This window comes from Rosa chinensis, chromosome 7 (assembly GCF_002994745.2).
Source record: "Rosa chinensis cultivar Old Blush chromosome 7, RchiOBHm-V2, whole genome shotgun sequence".
Lineage (NCBI taxonomy): Eukaryota > Viridiplantae > Streptophyta > Magnoliopsida > Rosales > Rosaceae > Rosa > Rosa chinensis.
This window is the reverse complement of record NC_037094.1, coordinates 58,364,043-58,389,459: the sequence shown is the minus strand read 5'-3', so window position 1 is coordinate 58,389,459 and position 25,417 is coordinate 58,364,043. Positions and strand designations below refer to the sequence as shown.

The 25,417-nt window shown below is 37.4% G+C and overlaps 1 pseudogene; it reads right to left on the bottom strand.

Moving 5' to 3' along the window:
• Nucleotides 1-723: 723 nt before the first annotated feature.
• The window catches only part of LOC112178263, an 86,145-nt pseudogene continuing 61,451 nt past the window's right edge, over nucleotides 724-25,417 (bottom strand).

The window sequence follows — 25,417 nt, the reverse complement described above, 5'->3', positions numbered from 1 at the left end:
GTAAGAGATCATCTGTTAAAAGCTTACCATGAAGAAATTTCCCTAAAGTAACAGAGTTTCGAGGACGAAAGCATTGACGCCAAACCCATCTATCCCAAAGAACAATTGCATGTTTACTCCTCTTGAACTCATAGGCTATAGATAAAGATAAACTCCCATCAGAAGAATCCAACCACACCAGCTTATCCTCCATGTTTGAATAAGGAAGTCAAACAGCTGAAATTTCTGACCAAAGTGTAGAAAGATCAGCAATCAAATTTGTAGAGCAATACCAAGAGCCATCTCTGATGAAATTTGTAGCCCACTCTTGTTCTGTTTTCACTGTGAAAAAGAAAAAAAAAAAATTATGATTTCACATAGGTATATCTCCATTTGAACAGACTAATGTTTGACCATACGATGGTTTCAACTGTAAGTAACCCAGATATATCACCAGGCAACCACAGGCTAGTTACTAACTAATTGTTAATTATGTTGAAGAAACAAGCTAGTAGGTCTAGTAATATATGCCATTCAAAATGTTGAAAGAGATTTAAAATTCAAACTTTCCATTCCAAAAAAAAATAACAAAGAAAAAAAAATCTGAAGGAATAGTCTGTAACTATATTAATTCATACAAATTTTTATTAGCCATATGCTTAAACAAAAGTAACTAAACGTTCATACGCTTACCTTGAAAAACAATTAGTTTCAGCATAAATAGTAACCTGCAATCGCTAAAGGCTAGATTTGTGGCCTTGACTGAACTACATATATCAATCCATCTTTTACCACACCTTCAATGTCCTGAGGGCAACCAAAAAGGCCTTCTAATATATCTTTCCCGCCTCTGCAATTCTTGAGAAGAGTGAGACTTGGAAGACCCTATCAATGATCATCCGATCGCTTGAGTAATCCAATACAATCTTCTCCTCTTAATCCATGATTACACTGCAACATTATGGCAACCATTATATGGCTCCCTTTGGGAAGAAGGCAAGAGAAAAGAATACTTTGAAGTTTGAACACATTCTTCCATTTCAAATAAATGCCTTTTTACTAAGAATGCAGAAACTGATCTGGTCAAATTGCCTCTTTGCACCTATACCAAGTGATTGTGGAAAGTGACTGTCGAGGCCAACCAAAATGAATCTACTTGAACTCAACTATTTCTGATCAATGGCAAAGAGAAGTTAACCAATGACTGACTGGCGATTTCAAATTTCAATTACATAAGGCTGGATGGTTTGAACTTTTAACCACGTCATTATGACAATTAATTGTGAGATATCCTAGGTTTTTCTAGTCTTAAAAACCTCCATATGTAACCAAAAAGCACGTAACTTTCTGAAGCTGATTCATCCAGTCCAGGAGTGAAAAGATGGAAGTTCTTTGTTCTTTACTTCATTCATGCATATTGTTAAATTCAAGTTTTAGGGCAAACCTGTCATAAAGCCCAGCACCAGCATATCCTTCCAGATCCTCAGCATTTGAGTCTGATATGAATATGATAGACTGCTTGCTATACAGCCCTATTGGCTTGCTTGGATAACAATTAACCTGAGAGCCATAGTCATGCTTGAGATGTCCATTTGTTAATGAAACAAATATTGTCATCTGATATATTAAAAGTCTCTCTTACAATAGGAGAGTTTAGATTGGCTTTTTGGGTTATGAAGCTCATGGCTCGTCCAGGATATGCACCCACCAAAGTCTCTCCCAAGCCCTTAACTATCTGTATTTGCATGAGTCACATTTGATGGGGTGGTGGAGGAGATATTTCAAACTCAGAGACGAGTCATACCTCTGTGTAAATTTCGGCAATATTCCCTGACAAGGGATTCTTTGTGTGAATAACAAAGGCATAATCCGCACAGATGGTTTCTTGAATCAATACAGCCATGCATATATTCTCATGATCTAGTTTAGCTTTCTTACAACTAATAAAAGCTCTCTCATTCCACTTTGAAGCCCAAACCTGTTAAGAATAGGGAAAACAATACATGTCATAATAGCTTCATATGATGGATCTTAAGTCACCACAGTCTTATAGTCTTGCCCAATAATCTTCCCTCTCTCAAGTATTTTTTCTACACTGCTACCAGTTCCATCTGATACTTTATCAATCTCTTTGACTTGAATAGAAGTTTTATTCAGACCTTCATTTTCAAATCTTTCATCCATTTGAAGATTGAAGATCATGAAAAAAAAAATGTAGTATGGGAAAATATTGGCCTATGAAATGTAACCAGGGATAAGAGAATTAATCCATTCTTACAACTGTATGATGAGTTTTAGGTGCTCCTGAAACAGTTGTCCTAATGCATTTGTTTATGATTATCTACTTGGAAGGGATACTCATGTCAACTTATGATCTTTTCTTTCTTCTCTTTTTTATGAAATCCGCTCAATTCTAAAGAACCATAACAAAATCCAACGGTTGATTACAAGAGGAACTTCAAACTCATTGAAATCTAGTCCACTATAAACAAAATGTCTTACAGTATACTGTTATGCGAACAAAATGCCCAAAAGGAAGAGAGAGAAATCTACATACAACCAAAATATTTCCTAGATTTTTTGGTTGTATGCATTTTGAACTTGCGATTTATGAGACTAAAGCAACTTAACCTGATGGAACAGCACAAAGCTAATGATTGACATTCGAACCTTCTTTATTGCACACCAAGCTTGATTCCACCTCTCATCACCTTCATCACCGGGCCAAGGTATTCTTGAACTCTCCATTATGCTCTTAAGTTGATGGCTCTACCAAAAGATTCAAATACACAGTATACTAATGCAGGTTGAATTCAAGTTACTAACCTAATGTATAATGCAGTAGGAGCCATAACATAATGTTGTAAATAATTATGGCTAATATCATGTAAATAGATGGAGAGTCATATATGCCTTTCACTATAGATTAGTGATAGATAGGATTGTGAATAGGAGTAATTGACGTTGCTATTAAACGTTGCCTATTTGTATACATCATGTACTCCTATATAAAACCCCTCATGGTGAGATGAATAGACACACAATCTGATTCTCTGTGTCCAAACTCTCTCTCTCTCTCTCTCTCTCTCTCTCTCTCAAAATTTTTTCTGTTTTACAACACGTTATCAGCACGAACCTCTAACCCAAGTCCTAGCCAAGAAAAAAAACCCCCCCTGCTGCAGCCTGTTTTCACGCCTCGAAACCTCTTGATCGGGACCTCAGATCAAAATATTTCCTTCATCAAAGTTGTTCGTCTCTGCCTCTTCTATCTGCGCTCCAAATTTCAGCCTTATTGGAATCGTTTTGAGACATGTACACCATTTGAAGTGGGAGCTGTCCATAAGAGGCAAATAGCTCTTGGATTGGCTGAGAAGACAACCTTCTTAGTTCTGCACACATAAGCTGAAGATTCATCCGTCCTTCATCAAGTAATGTTTTCCAAAATCTAATTTTATATTCATGCTTCTTGCTTATTGAAGCCTATTGATTGAATATGAAAAATCACCATAATGCATGAACCCTAGCAAATCCTACATGATTTATTTACTTGGTATACGTATTTGTATATATTTGTTCATGTGTTTTGGATTGTTTGATTGGAAAAGAAAAAAAATTAGGATACTTTGGCTGCACTTGGTCCAGTAGCACCAATTCACAACTAGAGAGTATCAATCAATCATGCAAAAATAAAATTTACTATTTCTGAGATTCGAACCCAAACACAGTGTGTACCAGCCCAACATGTTGTCCACTATGCCATTATGGCCAATTGGTAATTATCACCACCATTTAATATTAATACTGCTGGAAGCATATTCAACTCCATTTAATTGGTGATTGATCAATTGATTCAATTCATGTTTTGGTTTTGATTGACATTTATCCAAAACAATTGCCATAATAATTTCACAATGTATCTTTTATTACTACATCTGAATCTTGTATATTGCGTGAATTATGGGCTTAATTTTTTGTTACACAAATTTGAATCTGCCATTATAATTCTTTATGCTAGAAGCATTATGGCTAAATTATTACATGATTATTACATAAATATTGTGCCAGAAGCATTTGCCAAATTTATTACCTGTACGTAATGCCAGAAGCATTAATGGGATTTGAACCCATTTCCTTAGGTACATAACCGCTGCATTAATTTATTTACATTACGATTTAATAATATATATTGAATTTGGTTATGTTATAATTGTGAATATTCATAGAGGCTGAGTCAGAAGCTCAAATCAAGCTCAAAGTCATAACAACAAATTCGAGTCAGACGCTCAGGCCCAAGTTGCAAGGCCAGAATAGTAGCTCACTACATGTTACCATGACAAAAGTTATGAATCTTCTCAAAGTAGGCTCATCCAGTTGGATGCGATGTCTAGGTAAGGTTCAAATGAGGCTGTGTACTTAAGTGAGCCTCGCTCCACCTAAACCTCATCCTTCCTTACCTGGTCATATTCAATTGGAGTTACCGAAAGGGTTGAGTAATAATTTTTCATTCTTTGGCAGACCAACCAAAGCCCAGCAGGCCCACTCTCCCTCCACGGGACCTAGCAGCCCAGCAGGCCTCACATACTCTTTGACTAGCGCATGAAAGTCTAGGTCACGAGCCCGCAGACTAAGTCCAATAGGCTTCACTATCAAGCTCACTCCTTTGATCCATCAGAATCAAATAAAATGAAAAATGATTTGATATTGTAAATAGATTCACCATATTTAATATGTGTAATTAATTGCCAGAAGCATTTATTCACATAATTGTGTGATAATTAATCTGTTATATTACTAGCATGCGATTAATATCTCAATTGATTTATGATTTCCATTTATCCAATTTGTGAGATCGATATTATTACAATTTACTTTATTCAATATTATTGTGTTACTTGTCTAAATTTTTGCACTAGAATATATGTGTAGAAAATGCAGGTACCTAATGTACTAGAAGTTCTAAATGAACCCGTAGTTTATATATAAATCGAACTTGTAGTTTTGATAATGCCGTTTAAGAAACTTGAAGTTTCCTTTCATAAATTCACCACACATGATAAAACCAGTAGATTTTACATGTCTAATCCGATTTTTCATACCATGTTATAGAACCTGAAGTTCTCATTACTTGCTTATGGATGATATTACCCAAAGCACTAATATTATTTGTTCCTTTCCTGTAAGAAATGTCAAATCTCAACATGTTTGACTTTGTTGCTTTGGAGGTCTCTAGAAGAAACTATCTAAAGTGAACTCAAGATGTGAAAATTCATCTGACTGCAAAGAAGATGAGATCAACAATCAATGCTAACAATGTCGTCATTGAGGCTTTTAATATGAGTGTCATAACTTTCAAAAAGGAAACATATGGAGTAAACACTCCAAGTTGAGTATCCGATGAAGAGGATATACAGACTCTTTGGGTCGCTCTGGAAGAGCACTTTCACCATCAGATGACCATTTTCTTGCTTGAAGCAAGACATGATTGGCAGAACAAAATTAGCCCATATGACCGTCTGCCACTTGGCCAAAGCCCAAGAGGCCATGTAATCAAGCTCTATGTGGCCAAGGCCCAAGTTGAAAGGAACACTGGTCCGGCCCGCTACCACCAGAATCAGCATGATCTTTGTTATCGATGTGGAGGAATTAACTGCTAGTCCCGCACCTGTTGTGCTATAGTCGAAGCAGTAGATGAGTATTACGCCAGTCGCGGAACTCGAAATACCAACTTTATTGAAGGGTAATTTTCTGTCGATTCCACACTAAAGATCATGAATTTTCAGGCAGTTACTGAACATACAGAGGATTAGAACTCGAAGACATGAGTATAATTGGTCCCTTGTGTCATATCTATTTCATCTTAATGAATGAAACATCTTCGGATTATTTTTGGTGATTTATGTTTTCAATCATTTTGGATTATGAAGATGTGGTTATGTTCGAATGTATTTAATTCAATAAACTTATTTATACATGTGATCCATTGAATTAAATAAATGAATAGACATAATCTATGGGAAGTTTGTTGTCTGGTTAAAAGTGCTATTACACACACCATACTCCCAGATCGGAGATGTTTTCCAAACTTATTGTCTATTCATACCTCTGTGACAACTGTATCAGGGCAATCCAACCTGATAGAGGGCTATGGCAAAGCCTACTTTATATTGTCCAATGATACTGAACTTACCATTAATGAGGCCTTATATTCTCCACGTTCCAGAAGAACGTTATTGAGTATTAAGGATATTCGAATCAACAGTTACCACGTTGAAACCACAGAGAAAAATGCGTGGAATATCTTTGCATAACCTCCGAGTGTGCGGCCAGAAGCATACATTGGAGAAATTGAAATCTGTTAGCTAGAAGCTAACTAATTCAAGCAACTACTTACTATGGCATGACCGTTTGGGACACCCAAGTCAAAGTATGATGCACTGTATCCTCAACTCATCGCAGGTGCATCCCCTTCTGAATAAGGGTCTTGTATATAATGACACGCTATGCTATACTCGTTAAGAATATTTAATACTAGACCATCATATACAAAGACTAGTACATACACCACCATTTTTCTGCACAGAATGCAAGGGAAATTTGTGGACATATCCAACCACCATGTGGACCAGTTAAATATTAATGGTTTTGGTTGATGTATCGACAAAGTGATCACATGTTACACTATTGTCTGCAAGAAAACGCTGCTTTTGCTAAACTCTCACCTAGATCATGAAATTGAGGGTTCATCACTCGGATTATCCCATAAAGTCCATAAGACTTGATAATACCGGAGAGTTTACATCGAAGTCTTTCGATGATTATTGCATATCCTTTGGGATTGATGCTGAACATTTAGTTCCCTATGTTCACACCCAAGATGGTCTCGCAGATAGAATCTTGGTAATGCGCACCAAGTTCTAATTTCTGCATGGAGCTATGCAATCTTGCATGCAGCTATGTTGGTCCCGTTGAGGCCCACTGCTACCAACCTTACTCCGCATTACAGCTGGTGACTGGGTACAAACCTGATGTTTCGCACTTATGCGCATTTGGGTATGCAGTCCTCCTGCCAATTGTGCCGTCACAACGTACAAAATTGGGCCCTTAACAAAGGATGGGCATACATGTTGATTATGAATCTCATCCATTATGTGCTCTTTCGAGCCCTTGACAGGCGATCTCTTTACCGCTAGATTTGTGGATTGTCACTTTGATGAGACAGTCTTCCTGCCATTAGGGGGAGATAAGAACGTTACCATTCCTAATGAACGACGTGAATTGACGTGGAATGTCTCCACTATGTCTCATCTTAATTGATCCCCGAACTGCACAATGTGATAATGAAGTGCGGAGAATTCTAGATCTACAGAGTGTAGCCCAAAATATGCCAGACGCTTTCTCTGATCTAGCTAAAGTGACGAGATCATATATACCTGCTGCAAATATGCCTGCAAGGATAGACGTCCCTGTAGGATGTGTCGTCCCAGATGGACGAGGTACGACCATGGCTGCTAACCAGTCATATGTCCCTGCCCTGAAGTGAGGTAGACCATTAGGTTCAAAGGATTCTTATCCCAAGAAAAGGATAAACTTGGAACAAATGAATCCTCTTAACATCGCAATCTCAAACCGATTCATCTCACGAGATAAATCCGGATTATGGGTATGTCCTAGAAGAGACTATGTTGGCGGATGCTCCAACAGGTGAACCCACTCCCGAGAATAGAGAAACTCAGTAAATTTAGTGAGATTTGGAATTAGAATGAGATCATCATCAATGATATATTAGTATTTGTTGTGGCCACCGAATCTATAATATGTGATGACCTCGAACCTTGCTTTGTTGATCAATATCAATGAAAAGACGACTGGCTAACAAGGAAATAAGCAATCTAGGTCAAAATAGATTCCTTGACAAAGAGAAAGGTGTTTGGACCTGTTGTTCCTACACCTCCCCATGTTAAACCCGTAGAATTTAAATGGGTATTTGTAAGGAAGCGTAATGAGAAAAACGAGATTGTGATACACAAGGCTCGTCCAGTGGAGCAAGAATTTTCTCAACGCCCTGTGATTGATTACGAGGAGACGTATTCTCCCATAATGGACGTCATAACGTTCCACTATCTTATCAGTTTGGTAGTTTCTGAAAAACTAAATATGCAGCTTATGAATGTGGTCGTAACTTATCTCTATGGGGATCACAATACAGAGATATACATGAAAGTTCCTGAAGGACTTATGATACCCGATGCAAATAGTTCTAGACCACGGAACACGCTCTCCATTAGTTTTGAGGAGTTCACTTTATGGATTGAAATAATCTAAACTGAGGTGGTATAACCGTCTAAGTGAATATTTGATCGGGATGAGATATGTGAATAATAAACTATGCCCATGCGTGTTTATTAAAGAAACAAGTTTCAGGTTTGCAATTGTGCGGTCTATGTCAAAGACATGAATTTGATTGATATTCCTAAAGAGATCAAGGAAACCGCAAAGCACCTGAAGTCAGAATTTGAGATGAAAGGCCTTGGGAGAACAAATTATTGTCTCGACCTGGAGCACAAGCACAATGTAGATGAAAAATTTGGTCCATCAACCAAATTACATCCAAAAGATGTTAAGATGCTTTAATGAGGATAAAAGCAAGCACACCTATGGTCGTCTGAAGTCTAGAAAGAACCGTATCATCTTGCAGATCATAACGAAGAGATATTGGTGCCAGAAGTCCAATTTCTAAGTGCAATAGGCGCATTATTGTACTTGGCTTAATGACATAGACAGGACATCTCATTTGATGTGAACTTGTTAGCTAGATATAGCTCTGCGCCAACATGCCGCCACTTGAATGGCATAAAAGACATTTTTCGCTACCTTAGAGGTAAGGCGGATATGGGCTTATTCTATCCCTACGCATTAACTCCATCAAGGAATGGATCAAACCCCCTTGATCCTCAGAATGATGCTTGCCTTGTTGGATATGCTGATATAGACCATCTATCAGACCCGCACAAGGCACGTTCCCAAACTGGTTATGTCTTTACCATTGGGAATTCTACAATTTCTTGGAGGTCTATGAAATAGACACTTGTTGCTACCTCTTTGAATGATGCTAAGATACTACTAGCTCTTCAAGAAGCAATATGTGAATATACAGGGCTAAGAGCCGTTACAAAACATGTGGACTGCATTCCACCACTGATGAACCAATCATTATCTACAAGGATAATGCTGCTTACATAGAGCAGATAAAGACAAGTTTCATCAAAGGTGACAACACCAAACATATTGTACCGAAGTTCTCCTTCAATCAGCAGCAACAAGAGCATCAGAAGATTGAAGTTTAGCAGATTTGATCTGAAGACAATCATGCAGACCTCTTCACCAAGTCACTATCAAAGTATACATTCTAAAAGCATGTTCAATATATTCATCTACGTAAACTATCTGAATTACCTAACATGTAATTTTCAAGGGGAGTCGAAATCAGGGGGAGTATCCTGAAACATACCCACTTGACTATCGTGTACTTTTTTCGTCCATCGTCCAGGGTTATTTTGTCCCACTGGGTTTTGTTACCTGGCAAGGTTTTAACGAGGCACATCTTTAGCATGGTCACCCCAATTATAGTACATCCTGAAGATGCTTTGATTTGACATATTTGCATTTGCTCATATTTTCCCTTCGACCACGAGTTTCTCCCACTGGGTTTACCGGGCAAGGTTTTGGTGTAGCAACTCTAATGCATCCCTCTCGTAGACATACTATCTACTTATGATGCTGATAAGAAGACTTCACCTATCTCTATTTGATATGGCTACTCCACATTCATGCACGTTGTGCTCTTTTTCTCCTTCAACCAAGGTTGTTTTTCTCCCACAACCAATGTTGTTTTTCTCCCACGGGGTTTTTTTTACTTGGCAAGGTTTTTGACGAGGCAACTTAGAAGCGCTCAGCCTAGGCAACACTATTGACATGAAATATCCAAGGGGGAGTGTTGTAAATAATTATGGCTAATATCATGTAAATAGATGGAGAGTCATATATGTCTTTCACTATAGATTAGTGATTGATATGATTGTGAATAGGAGTAATTGACGTTGCTATTAAACGTTGCCTATTTGTATACATCATGTAGTCCTATATAAACCCCCTCATGGTGAGATGAATAGACACGCAATATGATTCTCTGTGTCCAAACTCTATCTCTCTCTCTCAAATTTTTTTCTGTTTTACAACACATAATCAATAGTAAACTTAATGATAGTTTCATTACCAAAGAAAAAGGAGCATTCATTTGTATAGTTTCTTGTATTGCTTGAAGTTTAGAGAGGTCTCCGCTCTTCACACATTTGTAAAATGAAGAAATCTTATATGCTATATATCCTGCAAAAAGAAATAAAATGTTCAAGCTTACTGTTGTTGTTGGTTTTTTTTTCTCTGTGTTTCCTTCTCATTTGATAGATGATAGTGATGGTGATAGATCTGATCTGTGCATGGAACTAAGAATAATATAAATTTGTGTGTGATATATATGATCACACACACATACATACATCTATATGGATGCCACACAGACGCATGTCTGTGTAGCATCAGTGCCGCTAGGGGGTCGGGCACAGATACAATTGGGATTCCCCTTCAAAAGCTGCAACAAGCAGACAGGAATAAAAATACGCTTTCACAAGAGAACCTTTAAGTAGAATTAGATGCTAATTTTGATATAATCAACAAATATATTTCTAATGAGACCCATAGGTTAGCCCCCCCTAACTTGCGTTAGGATTAGAGTAGGTCAGAGTTTCAATCCCCTTCCAATGTGACCAAAATAAAAGAAACTCAAAACAGGGGACAAGCCAAAAAACCCAAGACAAGAAAAGCAACAAAAAAACGCAACAACGAGTACTGACTATGGGTCAAATTATAGACACCCGACAAAAGCATTGGCATGAACTTGTGGCATTCCTTTCTGGTGACAAAAGTATAGATACACAAAAAGTTCTCTTGAGAAAATTAAATTGCCATTCTGATAGGTCTTCCTACATTTACAGATGGATCTGAAAAGAGGGTAACATATGAGGAAAGAATATTCGAATGAGTGATCAAAATCAGAACCAGCTTTCTTGGTTTTGGGTAACTAAAGGACTGAGTCAGGGAATAGTAAGAGAGAATACAGTGTGATTTTGGTACGCTAGAATTGAAATTCGATTGAATGAAAATAGAATTGATATACAATCAAAATTCAGTGTAAAACAAATATATAGGTCGAAAGACCAATCAGCAGGTCTCTTTTGTAAACAATACCTTATTAACATCTTCTAATAGGACCTTTTCAAAGGCTCCAAATGGTATGGCAACTGATATATGAATTTTAATCCATGCTGGCACCCTTGCTCTCAAAAATCTTATGTTGCAAGATTTTGCACCAACCTATACGGCAGAAAATCATCAGATAACATGAACATATGCATAATTTCAGCTATTTAGACTTGAGAAGAAAATCCAGAAAGTCCTTTCAATTATGATGCCTCTGCAGGTTTTCATCAATTGTACTGTATGTACATATCAATAAAAAATAAAAAATAAACAAGAATTTGAAGCAGAAAAATGTTAGCTTACCATCTCATTGGTGAACTCCTCAACTGAAATAGCACATCTACCGCAGACAAGTTTCTTTTTTAAAGTAAATCCCTGATGAATGGATTGAGTAGCACAAGACTTACATGAAAAGACGGACCTACTGCTGTCACTGCAAGTTTAAAAAAAAAAAGTTTGGAAGGTGAAGTGGCACCAAATTCTACCAAATAAACAACACTCCAGTGACCAACCTGATAATAATATTTGCCAACTTTACTTCTATTGACATTGGTTTGCCTTCTTTCAACCTGAGATCGCTGAGAATATTTGAATCAAAGCAGGTGGCAAAGCATACCTGCATCATGATTCATGATACTCTAGTTAAGTATAAAATCTTGATTATCACAAGTGGAGCATTTGTACTTTTTTCATATCAAATGCACGCAATATAGTCTGTTATTTGGGAATTGGTACATCTAAAGGATGTACAACTTAAACCTTGCACTCAAATATCATCGTTGGTAATATAGAGATCAAGCAAGGGTCATTAACCGCTGAAGATTGTTCCTAAACTGCTAAACAAATATCACAAACTACTCTAAACCATGCTACTGAACAGTTAACGAACATAAATTAATAAACTAACCTAAACCCGATGGAATTTTCTATAAATTTTACAGGACACTAAAGACACATTGAATAATACGTATACAAAATTTTAGAACAATCGGAGTTGATTTGATATATGAAATAATTCACGTAAAACTGAACACAGAAAGATAACAAAGCAGAAACAGATTTTATAACTTTAAAACTATTGATAGAAACAAAGCTAAGGACTCATTCTTGATACGCTAAAAACAAGCGCTCAACTTAACCCTGCAAGATGTAGTCCTTAGCAATATAGAGTAAGCATGGATCGTTCAAGCCAGGGATTGAGGGTAACTTTATAATTCACACAAAATAAAACAAAACAAAACTAACTAAAGCACAAAACAAATAACAAAACTAAGAAAAAGAAAAACATCAAAGAGGGAAAAAGATGGCAGGACAAGATGGGGATAGAAGGGTGTATTGCAATCCTAAGTTGAAATAGATTTGGGGTTTTTATGTTCCTACGAAAATAAAAGGAAAATAAGAAAGCAAAAATGATTTGAGAGTTTGAAAAACAATATGGAGAAGACGTTAGAGACTCGGAAATCCACCACCAATTACTTTCGAACAATGTTAAATTAACCTAGTTTCAATTACTAAGGTGTGAACAGAAATCAACCAAGAAACAAGTCGGAGCAGATCATGTCCCTTATTAATGTTTCCCTAATTACTTAGTCTACGTGAACGCACAATAGCTAAGCCTATCAAACATGCAATCAAGGTATAGAACGCTATCCTATCAACAACACATATAGTGTCAACATATTTGAAGCATTAAGATCTCATGGAAATGATTGATTATAGAGTTGCAGTCTAGTGTGGAACGCCTACCTAGCATGCTCTTCTAGTTGTTTAAAACATCAACTTTTGTTCAAAGCCTTGCATACTTGTGGATTAGAAAACAAGACGATTAGGTGAATTATTTTCTAAACCTAGCTCCAATTACATGCATAAATTCTATGTTGGCCACCATAAAACAAACACATGCAAAAGTTTTCAATCAATTAGAGATAAACAACCAATCCACACCAAAGATCAAGAAACTAAATTTAAACAAACATATGTTCTACATAATTGGGGCTTCAAACCTCGCCCCTAACAAAAGATAACTAGTCACACATCGTCTTAAATTCAACAATTAAAAACATGAGTATCAGATTACAAGATAATAAAAACCGTAAAAAGGGAGAGTATGAGAGCCACGAATTCACTTTTAGGCAGCCTTAGATGCAGGCACTCCTTCAAGATAAGTCACGGCAGAAGCTTGATGGAGATGGATGGTGATGTGCACGATTTTCCTTCTTGAAGACTTGGGAAGTTTTGAGACTTTGTGTGCTAGGGTTTGGGAGCAGAAGATGGCGCTGTAGGATGGTGTTTTTCAACGTGTTCAGAGCCTCTGTATATATAGAATACACAGCCCAAGTTTCCTTTTCCAATTCCGCTTGAAAGCCTCTCCTAGTTGCTTGAGGATTACTCTACTTGGTGCATAATTAAATGATTTTCAAGCCTTAATAATCTTCCCAAAATCTTGAGGAATCATTCTAGGACTCTCCTTCATATTTGCAGCAGCAATAACCTTCCAAAAATGCCCTGGAAATCCGTCCAAAGAAGAATTCTGCAAAACCGTCCTATTTTGACTAGGATTCAATTTCTGACTCTGAAGCTTCCTTCTTGGACAAGGAACGACTTCGTCTTGACAATTTTCTGGATGGTTCTTGACTCCCACGTGCTCTATGACATCATATATTGTATATTTATCAACAAAATTCTGGAAAAACTCCAAGAAAATGGCCGGAAAAGATCTCCCAAAAAGCTTCGTGAAAAGCTGACAGTTTCTGCCTTATCGGGAAGCATACTTCGACTTTGATTTCCTACTGCCTCATTGACACTTTTGACCAGTTATTTGGCTCTTGTTGAAGTATAACATTATATATTCAAGGATAGCTGGCCCTTTATTCATAGGTGCAGATGGAATGATGCAAGAATTGCTCCTCAAAACCGTTTCCAGAAAGCTGATTCTGAAACTGCAGTTTTCTGCTTTGCAGCAACTGTTTTGCACAACGATTTCCGTGGACTTCCCTTATAATTTCTGGCCAAATGGTTGATCAAACGTGGTCCTCTGCATCATTAATTCATGATCTATGGCTCCATTTATCCCTTTCAGCTCTTATTTCTCTTGAATCACTCCACAAACTACCTAAAAAGAAAACAAAGTTAAAATTGACTTTTTAAAGGAAATAACTAAGAAAAGTATAAAGGTTTCACATTATATTTATCACATTTTATGCTCCTATCAATTATCCACCACCAAACACACTCAATCACATCAAAACTCAGTTATGGAATCTTAATTCTCAATTGAATTTACCCGAAGTTAACTCACAAGCTCGAATTAACCCATTACCCTTTCTTAGTTCCTCGTTAAGTAATACAAGCTCACTACGTAATCTATTTCAAATTATGCAACCTAGACACAAGCTCGCTAAGTTTAACATATCAAAATCATTAAGCACTAAAAGGGTTTGGATAAATCTAGGGTCACAAGTACGTTGGTAGTCTTTCTAAACCTAGGGTTTGAGTCACATGTAATTCAAGAAAACATTTTGCTACTCAATTGGAATGAACACATGACATATACGAATCTAGTGTTACTCCTAGCATTAGAACCCTAACCTATTCATTTAGTTGTGCACCTAAACAAACAAGTAAAGATTCATCTTGTAGACACGGTGAAACAAACACTCAATTGATAATATAGAAAACCAAAAACTGAATCGTCATCAATATGAATTGAACATGTTTGGGGCTTTGAAATCGCCCCTAGCTACAAAAGTATTTAGCTAGACATAGTCATGAACAAAACAAAAACTAGAAGAAAGGAAAAGGAAGGGATGGCGGCTGGATGATGGCAGAAAGGATGCAGTTCTTTTTTTTCTCTTGTGCGGCCGAACGTCCAAACTGATCCATCACGTCCCTCTTTTATTGCTTAGGTTAGGAGATTTTCACTTATTTTCCTTTTAGGAATCAAGTAGCTTCTCCTTTAAGATTCCTAACAATTTTCACCCATAAAAATATGGGTTAATTACATATAAGTGCATATTTGAATGTTTTTTTTAGCCATAAGGCCACCAACTTTTTTTTCCCTCACAAGACCACTAGATTAAAAAAGGTGTTATATTTTGGATATAAAAACCAACATATTTACATAGATACCACTAAAGTAAAAAGTCAACAATCATTTTCTCTCTCCTCTCCGGTCAACTCCAGTAGGTCTCCGGCCAACTTCCGGCCGACCTCCGGCGATCACAAATCTACTGTCACTAACACCAAAAGCTACTGTGATGAGATTTCTGGCAACCTCCGGTGAGGTCACAAAAGCTACTATCACTAACAATAAAAGCTACTGTCACTAACAACAAAAACTACGCTGGTGAAATTTCCGGCGAGGTCACAAAAGTTATTATCACCAGCAACAAAAGCTACGCTGTCGAGATTTTCAACGAGGTCACAAAAGCTACTGTCACCAGCAACAAAATCTACTGCCACTAACAAAAGCTACGCTGGTGAGATTTCCGACAAGGTCATAAAAGCTACTGTTACCAGCAAAACTACTGTCACTAACAAAAGCTACGCTCTACGAAACTAAAAGCTACTATCTCTACCAACAAAAGCTACTGTCACCAACACCAAAAGCTACTCTCACCACCAACAAACACTATTGTCACCAACATTAGAAAGCTATTCTCACCATCATCAAAAGTTACTCCCAACAACGCCAAAAGCAATAACTAAGCAAAACAAAAACTACTCTGAGAGATTGAAAAAAGCTATTCTCAAAGATTAACAAAGATATGGAAATCTAAAGGATACAACCAAAATAAAAAAGCTCTATAATTGAGAAATGAAAACATATTCAATGCTATAAAAAGTATGCAGGGTTCAACAATGATATAATTATGTAAAAAGCTACTACCATAGTTGTAAAAAAACCATTACCATAGTTGTGAAAATCTATTACAATAGTTGTATAAAACTACTGTCAAGCTCTACCACACTACGCTAACCATAAACATTATTTGCCACCTTCAGCATCAGACTTCATTTCAACATTTCTTGGTTGGCCGGATAATCTCTTGGTCAATAGAGGCTTCAGTATTCAAATTCACATGATTTTTGGAATCTACTACTGCAAATGCAAAGAAAAAGAATTCTGCAAGAAGATACAACAAAATATTAGTATTTAAAATATAGACTAAAAACAAGCAATCTAAAAATCTACTGACATAAACACAGAAAGCTACTATGACACATGTACAAAGTTACTAAACCAGTAATAAAAAGCTACTGACATACATGTTGATTGCACATAACCACCCTATTCATTTTGACTTGGTTCATAAACTCTTCGCAAGCGTACGAATCGTTGTCAAGTAAGGGAAGTATTAAAACCTTGATTATCGTACCTCGGGGATTAGGTGTTGGACCTAACCGAGGTAATTGGCGCTAGAGTGACTCTAAAGCATACAATGAAAAAGTAAAAATAAAAATAAAATAAAGTAAAATAAAATATTCACAAGGCACCAAGCCTCGGCAATGCTCGGCTTAGCTCACACTAAGCCTAATCAAAGCCACTAACTTGTAGCCCAAATGAGCTATTCACAATGGAAGGTAGAATTTTGTTTGGGAGTTTTTAATTGGGAATTAACTAAATTAAAAGCAAACTAAAGTAAAGGCAAACAACTAATTATCAAGCAAGAAATTAAATTTGGATTTTCAAATTAATGGGAATATGGAAGCGTCGGGTGATTCACACTAACTGTCTTGCAAATATCGGTGCCAATTTCATAAATGCATGCATTTCCTATATGTGTTAAGTCCCGTATTTAGTACCGGTCAAGGCTACTAAACCAATTATCCTTTCGGTGTATCGATTATGCCGGTTAGGACCACAATCAACTCTCTAATTTAGGCATTACGCCGGTTAAGGCCGCAATATCTAAAATTAGAGGCCTAGAGTGCAAGATAATAGAGACCCAAGCAAGCTTACCTACAATTAAGCTAGCTAATGGTTACCACACTTAAATCCTAGATGCAACAAGACCAATAAGTTGTCAATTTATCAATCTATTCATCACAATTGCCCACAACATAATTTCAAAGGGTGACAAAGCCTAGAAACATGCTTCTAAGGACCAATAAATTCGGATTTAAAGCATACACAATGAAAATTGCATTTATTAAAATTAAAGCATTGTTGTAAATATTATTATCTATGTGGATGTCCATGTAAATACTCATTAGTTATCTACTTTGTTGTAAACCCTACCTCTATATAAAGGAGGCTAATGAGACTGAATGATAGACTTCTACTTCCTCCCAACTTTTCTCTCTCTTTCTTCTCCTTACTTTATAACACGTTATCAGCACGCTTGCTCTTATTTTTTCTCATAAACCCTATGATGATTTATGAGTTTTTTGGTGCAACTTTGTTGTTTTTGACCATAACTTATAATCTACGGGTTAGAATATTTAAGGTTCTATATGATGACACAACCACTATAGTTTCATCAAATACCTTGATTATTTATTTTTATTGATTTGGATCTCTTTATATGTTGCACCTATAATCCATTTTTCTACTGTTCCATATACCTTGTTCATACAACGATTTCGTTGCCAAGCATATGTTTAATCATACATGCAAGTTGAATGATTCATATTTATATACAATTTCTAATTAAATATTATTTATTTATTATTCTATTTGTTTGTTTCATCAATAGCTATACCATACCATAGTTACATAATCATGGAACTTACAAATTAGTTTTGAGATTAGGTTTCCTCTGATCATAAGCCCCAGAAGCTCACGCATGTTTGGGCATAATTGATTTTCGCAGTTTATTTTAATCTCAAGTCTGTGACTGTACACACACTTATGCAGGTGAATTTTTTATTTTTTTTGTTTTTTTTTTATCTGCACCATAACTTTAGGCTTATCTTTGTTGATACCAATTTTTTCTATTGTTTTTCACCAAGTATAACCTTTGGGTAATCCAGGTTATAAGAATTTCCAAAAATCCAGTCTTTCAATTGAAAGAATTTCAGGTATGTATTTATCTATTTTGACCATTTGATTCACCTTCTTCTTTCATTCAATTTGGTAAATTTATATGGTGAACTCACAGCTATATCTACTTGTGAATTTTCTAATCAAAGTAGATTGAGACCTGACGTCTCTTGATTCGATTATAGAGGGTCTGAAGTTCCTCAAGAGTTGCATATTCAAAATTGTGACATGAAAGTTTCTCAAAGCTTCACAAGGGTCAGAAGTTCCTTAGAATTATACAATGATCAAAATCACATGTTGCTTGATCCCTGATCATATGAGGACCTGAAGTTCCTCTAATATCAGGAAATGTAAATTGGAAAATTGTGACATGAAGCTCTTCAGAACTTATGCAATTATGAGGGCCAGAAGATCCTCAGAGCCATACAATGAGTATATGAACTCACATATTTTTTTTTATCCCCAATAATTATAAGAGGGCCGGAAGTCCCTCAAAATGTTTGGGTATTGGGGTTCCCTCCTCCGCACGACAATGTGAATTTGGAGTTCAATTTTGAATGTAAAGCTAGAAGCAACGTTCTCCACAAGATAAAATTATGTTCTTGTGTGATTAGAGGAGAGAAAAAAAAAATTATCATATTTGTGAAGTTAAGCAGACCAAAAGTTCTGTGTATTTTCTTCATTCAAAGAACCAGAAGTTTCAACTGTAAAATATATTCCATTATCTATCTGTTTCCCTGCAAGTTTCCTATTTTGTTATGTACTTACATTACAGTACTTATCTTTTAAATTTTTTTTTTTTTTGTTCATACGGACCAGCAGTCCTATACTTCGAACATATGAATTTTGAGTGTAATATTTTTGAACCAGAAGTTCAAAATTTCATAGCAGAACTTGAAGTTCTAACAGTAAAACTCAAACCCGAAGCTTTGAGTATAAAATATAAATTAGTTAAAAGTGAACTTGAAGATTCACTTTAGTCACCTCGAGCCTGAAGTTTCGAGCACCAAATTTATTTGAACCCGAAGTTCAAATTACGAAATCTTAGAACTTGCAGTTCATAGGAAAAATATTCGAACCTGAAGCTTCGATTACACATATAATGTCATGAACCAGAAGTTCATTGAACCAAATACACTATTTTTGTAAGGCCCCGTACCTTAATATTTTTATAAAGTACGTTTTATCGGGTTTGACCGAGGAGTTGACTTTTAATTCATCTGTTATGGCGGAATTTTTACGGGAAAGTGGTGATTTAAGTGTTACGGTACTTTTGTAAAAAAAAATAGTAAAAAAAAAGGGGAATTTAGGAAATTACTACTTTTGGAAGTTTTTTTTTAAGGGGGGTTTCCCTTTTGGGAAGAGAAAGTGAGTTAAAAACAGAAACAAGGATCGGGAAGGCCGATCTGTTTTCCTCCTCCCCCTTCTTCGCGCGCACAGTGACCGGGAAAAACCAATCCGGCAAATCCGGCGCCATCAAGCAACCCCAGGTCGTCTCACCGGTCGGCAAGCTTCCTCTCTTCCTTCTCCTTCACCTCAGGTAAGAATTTTTCATTGGGTAAGCTTGTGTGGAGTGATTTCTGGTGGATTACCGATCGGGGGTTTGGGAAATTTTCGACTGGGTTTTTGATTTCCGGCTGTTTCGGCCGGAAATCTTCATGGTTTTGGTTCCCTGTGAAGTGCTAGATACGTTTTCAACCTCATTTCAGCTTGTGGAAGTGAGATTGATGTTGAAGTGTGGTGATGAACAATAAACACCGAATTTCAATATTTTGGTTTTCGATTTCCGGCGGTCTCCGACCGAAATCCTTGTGCTTTTGGGTCGCTGGGAAGGATGGAACACTTTATCAACCTCCTTATGGCTTGTTTTGGCCGGAGGAGGTGTTAGGGTTGATGAACAGTGGCGGTCGGATTTTCTTTTCCGATTTGGGTTGAGTTTTCGACCCTTTCAGCCTAGTTTCAGCTATTGTTGCAGGATTGAAGATTGTTGAATTGTTTTTAAGCTAGCTAACTGTTTGTGATGGAAATTGTTGACTGTTGCAGGTTTAGAAATGGTTGTGTGTATTATGGAGTTGATTTTGGATTAAATGGGTTAAATGGAATTGAATTTAATCTTTGAGTTTGTGTTAAACTTGAGGTTTGTTGGATATCAAGTTTTCTTTGATTTGTGATGTTGATCATGGTTGTGGTTTTGCAAAGAAGAAAAATTAAGAATGAATGTGGGAATTTTTGGAAAGGATTTATATTAATTGGTGGTAATTTGTGATGAAGGAAGTGAGACTAAATTGATTAAGTTATCGAACGGTTCTTGTGAAGGGTTAGATTAAGTGAAGTCTTTGAACGATTGGGAAATCGAATTTAAATCGGTTGAGTAGTTTGAATTAGAGGGCTTTGAGATTTTAAGGAATTATAGAATTTAATCCCAAGTTTAAGTGAGGCAGTTTTATGACAATTTGTGATTAACGGATGCTTATTCCGAGGGGAATGGGTTGTTTTTGAGAGTATTTCATTATATGGGTAATTATATCCTATTCTATTGTGACAGGACGTACTGAGCCCTTGAGCGAGGAGGACACAGGCAGGCAACAGGGTTAGCTGCGGGACTCACTAGTGAGTGGACCTTTAGTTTTATTTAAATAATTCATGCAGCATGGTATTAAGTTTTGAAATGTGATTTTATGGAAAGAAAAGGATTAAAAATGGAACAGTTGACTAGGAGGCTAGTTTGGCGCATGCGTATCTTACCTAGTTGGCAGTCCCTTCTAGGTAATAGTCTGGTCGGCAGTCCCGTCCAGACTACAGCTCGGTTGGCAGTCCCATCCGATGCGTCATCTAGTTGGCAGTCCCTTCCAGATGACTTGATGTAGTTAGTCGGCAGTCCCGTCTACTACCTGTGGCTAGTTGGCAGTCCCAACTAATCACCGCCTCCTATCCGGTTGGCAGTCCCTTCTGATGCGTCATCGGGTGGCAGTCCCTCCCCGATGGCATGAGATGCCTAGGAAGCAGTCCTTCCTAGTCATCAAATGAGTTTCTTGGAAAAAGATTGAGTTGGAAATTTTCATGACGTCTCGCTGCATGATGGTTTTGTTAAAAAGAGAAATGGGGAAGCATACCATAAATTGTTTTGATTCTCGTTTCGGTTTTGTCCACTCACTCTAATAGATTTTATGTGTTTTCCCCTGGGCCCTTCGTTTTCAAATGCCCAGATTTCAGATTAGCAGAGATTGCGTCCAGGCTCAAGGACTTGGGAATCAGTGCTTCCGTTTTTGTCCGTAGGTTATTACTTAACCTACCTTGTATGATATCGGCTTAGTTTAGTGTTGCTCTGATAAACTTTTTCTTTGAAGTTTGATGGATGTTGTTGTTTGGGTTGTTGTTGCTTACGGAGGATTATGTTGGGATTTGAACTTTCCGGATGTAATATATGTGCATGGATTGTAAATTTGATATTGTAGGTTGAGTAGAAGATATAGTGGTAATCATGTCCAGGTTTGTGAAATTTTGGGTAGCCCATTTTTAGGGAGGTTCTGCCGAATTTTCTGTAGGATTTCGCTTAAAGTGGGCCCCGTAGGCTCGTATCCAGGTAAGTGGGGCGATTCCTGGGTCGGGTCCTGTCAGTTGGTATCAGAGCACTAGGTTATTAGATTCTGTGGCCGATATCTTCTTATAGTTGTCTTTCATGCTTGATAGTATTCAGTACCTCCCAAGTGATGGCCCGACTGCAGCGGTTCCCCATCATATACTCTTCGGTGCTGACGTACCAATCAAGTATGTAAGATAGTTGTTGTTGGTATAAATAATTTGGTGTAACTCAGTTATGGGAATTTCAGGTGGAATGAGACCCGGACGCAGATCTCGTGCTGGCAGGAACCATTCACCCGCTAGTGAAGGTGATGATGAGCAGGTTCCTCGTGGGTTGTTACGGACCGTGGAGCGGTTTTTTGAGCGTTTTGCAGCGGCCCTCCCAAATCCTAGGACTGATTATACTGTGGAGCGTGTCAGACACCATGGGGCGTATACTTTCTCTAGTGCCCCTACGAAGTCCGTAGCAGGAGATTGGATTACCCGCATGGAGAGAGTATTTGAGTCCTTGGGTTGTCCAGCTACTAGGAGGGTTCCTTTGGCTATTGACCTCCTAGACGGGGATGCGTGGCTTTGATGGCAGGGTACCAGGAATATGGGTTATGACCTAACTACCATGACTTGGGAAGAGTTCAAAACGGAGTTCTCAAATCGGTACTATAATCAGGCATCCCAGCACCGTCTCCGATTTGATTTCATGCAATTGAAGCAGACTGAAGAGATGACTATGTTACAGTATGAGGACCGTTTCATTGCTTTGTCTCGGTTTGCCCCTGAGTTGGTGGCGACAGAAAAGTTGAAGGTTGATTAGTTTATCAATGGCCTTCTACCTGTATATCGGGATTGGTTGGCGCCTCAAGATTATCCGACTTTTAAGTTAGCTGTGGAGGCTGCTATGAGGTGTGAGGCTAGATATCTGGACGGTTCCCGACCTTTGGAGATTGGCGGTCCTAATCAGGGGCCATCTAAGAGAATTGCCTCCAGTTCGGGTTCTGCATCGTCATCAGGCAGTAGACCGAGCAGTTCAGATTCTAGCTCTCGTCAGCGCTTCAGGGGACGCTTCAGGAGGCCTGGGCAGACAGGTAGGAGACAGTTCAGGGGTGGCTGATTTGATGCCTAAAATGCAACTTACGCGCAACAAGGACATGGTCATCAAAGAATTGGGAAATATTTAAACCCGGAAATATCGTACCTCGGGGATCTTGAGCTAACTCAAATCCAATGGTTTATGGGTCACAAAAGTCACTTGCTAAACTAAAAGGAAAAATAGTAAAATGGCTAAGTGAAACACCAAGTCTCACACATGCACGGCTTAGGTCTCCCGAAGCCAAAAAGTAGCCAAGAACTCACCAAAATAAATTGGTACGCTCAAGGCCTTATGGTACTTACAATGAAAAATGTGAGCAAATATTTGGGGGAATTAATTTTTGGTTTTGGAAATTAAAAACTAGAAAATTAAAATTTGCAAAAAAGTAAAGTGCTAGAAATTTAAAGGTTTGGAAAACAATGAACAAAATTTGGGTACTAAAGCATCCACTCTAGCAATCATTTACCGTAACAACACAATTTTTTGGCACACAACAAAAGGGAAATGGCGCAATCCCTAACTCTAAGCCGGACTAGGGCCTTAGAGTGATAATGCAAATCCGGACTAGGGCATTCACATTCTCATAGTACGAAAATAATGTAAATCCGGGCTAGGGCATTCACATTCTCATATCACACACATTAAGACCGGACTAGGGCTCCTACCATGCATAAAATGGCATTAAGTCAATTTTTAGAGACTGACAATTTGCTCACAACATGCTCATTCAAAAAATTAAGCCACTAATTAAATGAATTTCATGATGAGGACAAGAACTAGTCATAAATTTGGCCAATTTTTATAACAAATTCCCATCGAAAATTACGCAAAGTCATAAACAAAAACCACAACACACTTTCATTAAGCACCAAAAATTAATGTCATTACATGATAAAAATTGCTAGGGCTTCTAGCCCTAGACCCAAATAAGAAACTACTCACAATCCATCAACATACCCACAAAGAAATTCATCAATACAAGAAATTAAAGCAAGAAGAGAGTTAAGAAAAGAGGGAGAGAGAGAGAGACCAAAACTAATCACAACTACAATAAAGAGTGAGCATGACTAGCTTAGAATTATACTCTCCCTTATACCTAAACCCGGATCCTTGACAAAATGATTGAATTTGATTGAGGAATGGTGAAGAATAAATGAGAAGTGAGAGAGGGTGGAACTTGGTGAGGAAAAGAAATTTGTGATGAGGTTCTTGGTTGTGTTGCCCAGAGGAAGAGATAGAGAGGGTAAGTGGGTGAGGTCGGCTTTGGTGTTTGAAGAAGGAAAAATGGGGATGGAATATGGGTCTAGTGGTGCGGCTGCAGAGAAAAAAAAAAAAAAAAGATGGGAGACCTGGGTGTGATTGATAGAGAAGAGGGGAAAAATGGGGTTTTGTCTCCGTGGCCTTCCAGAGAGGAAAGAATAGAATAATGGCTAGCTGGCCACAAATGAGAGGAAGAGGGGAAAAAGAAAAAAGAAAAAAAAAAGAAAAGAAAGGAAAATGCTGCACGGGTGAGAGGAAGAAGGGAAAAGGAAAAGGCAATGGTGTGCTGACGTCATCATGACGTCAGCATGGTGCATATATATATATATATATATATATATATATATATATATATATTTTTTTTTTTTCCTTTTCTCTTTTATTTTGTTTTGCTTTCTCCTCTTCTTCTTTTTTTGTTCTTCTTCTTTTTATTCTCTCTTCTCAATGCACTTCCGCAAATACTACCGGAGGTAATTGAATTCCACTCCCTTGATGGCGTTGATCACGGTTGACCCGCATTGACAATTTTGTCCTTTTGTCGGAAACTCCAATTTGCTCCAATTTCGCACCATTTTCTCTCGTTTTCGCAATTCCGCTTATTTTCTACAAAATAAATAAAAATGTATTAATTACATATTAATTGACATGAGGATTGGCTTAATTATAGTGCTTTAGATATAATTATACGCATATAAATGCGTATAATCACACCCCCACACTTGAACTTTGCTTGTCCTCAAGCAATCTAAATGTAAATTAATAGTCAAAAATCTATTAACTTAAACTCATATGCTCAAACATAAAGAACGCTTGGTATTAGCCTTTCCAACCATAACCCTCGGAGAACTAATTATGTATATGACTATAAAGTCGATAAAGCACAGCATAGGACTTGTGAATTTGTGAGGCAATTAAGAAGCACATGTAAGAAATGCTCAAGTATATGCATGTGTTGACCATGTGTCAAATCAATCCACCATAATCAAATAGGCATATAGAAGACCCGATATAACCTACTAAACTCACAAATGTTCACTAAATATTACCACTCAAGTGTTTAGGGGCTGTATGTGTTTCACTCAAAAGCAATTTCACAACATGCGTCGCCATAGGCTTGCTCTTCGATCTCATCTCCGCTAGGTAACCCACAACATTCAAGATTAAGAGGTCTTTTATTTAGTTGTAATGGGGCTAAGGGCGAGTGGCTATAA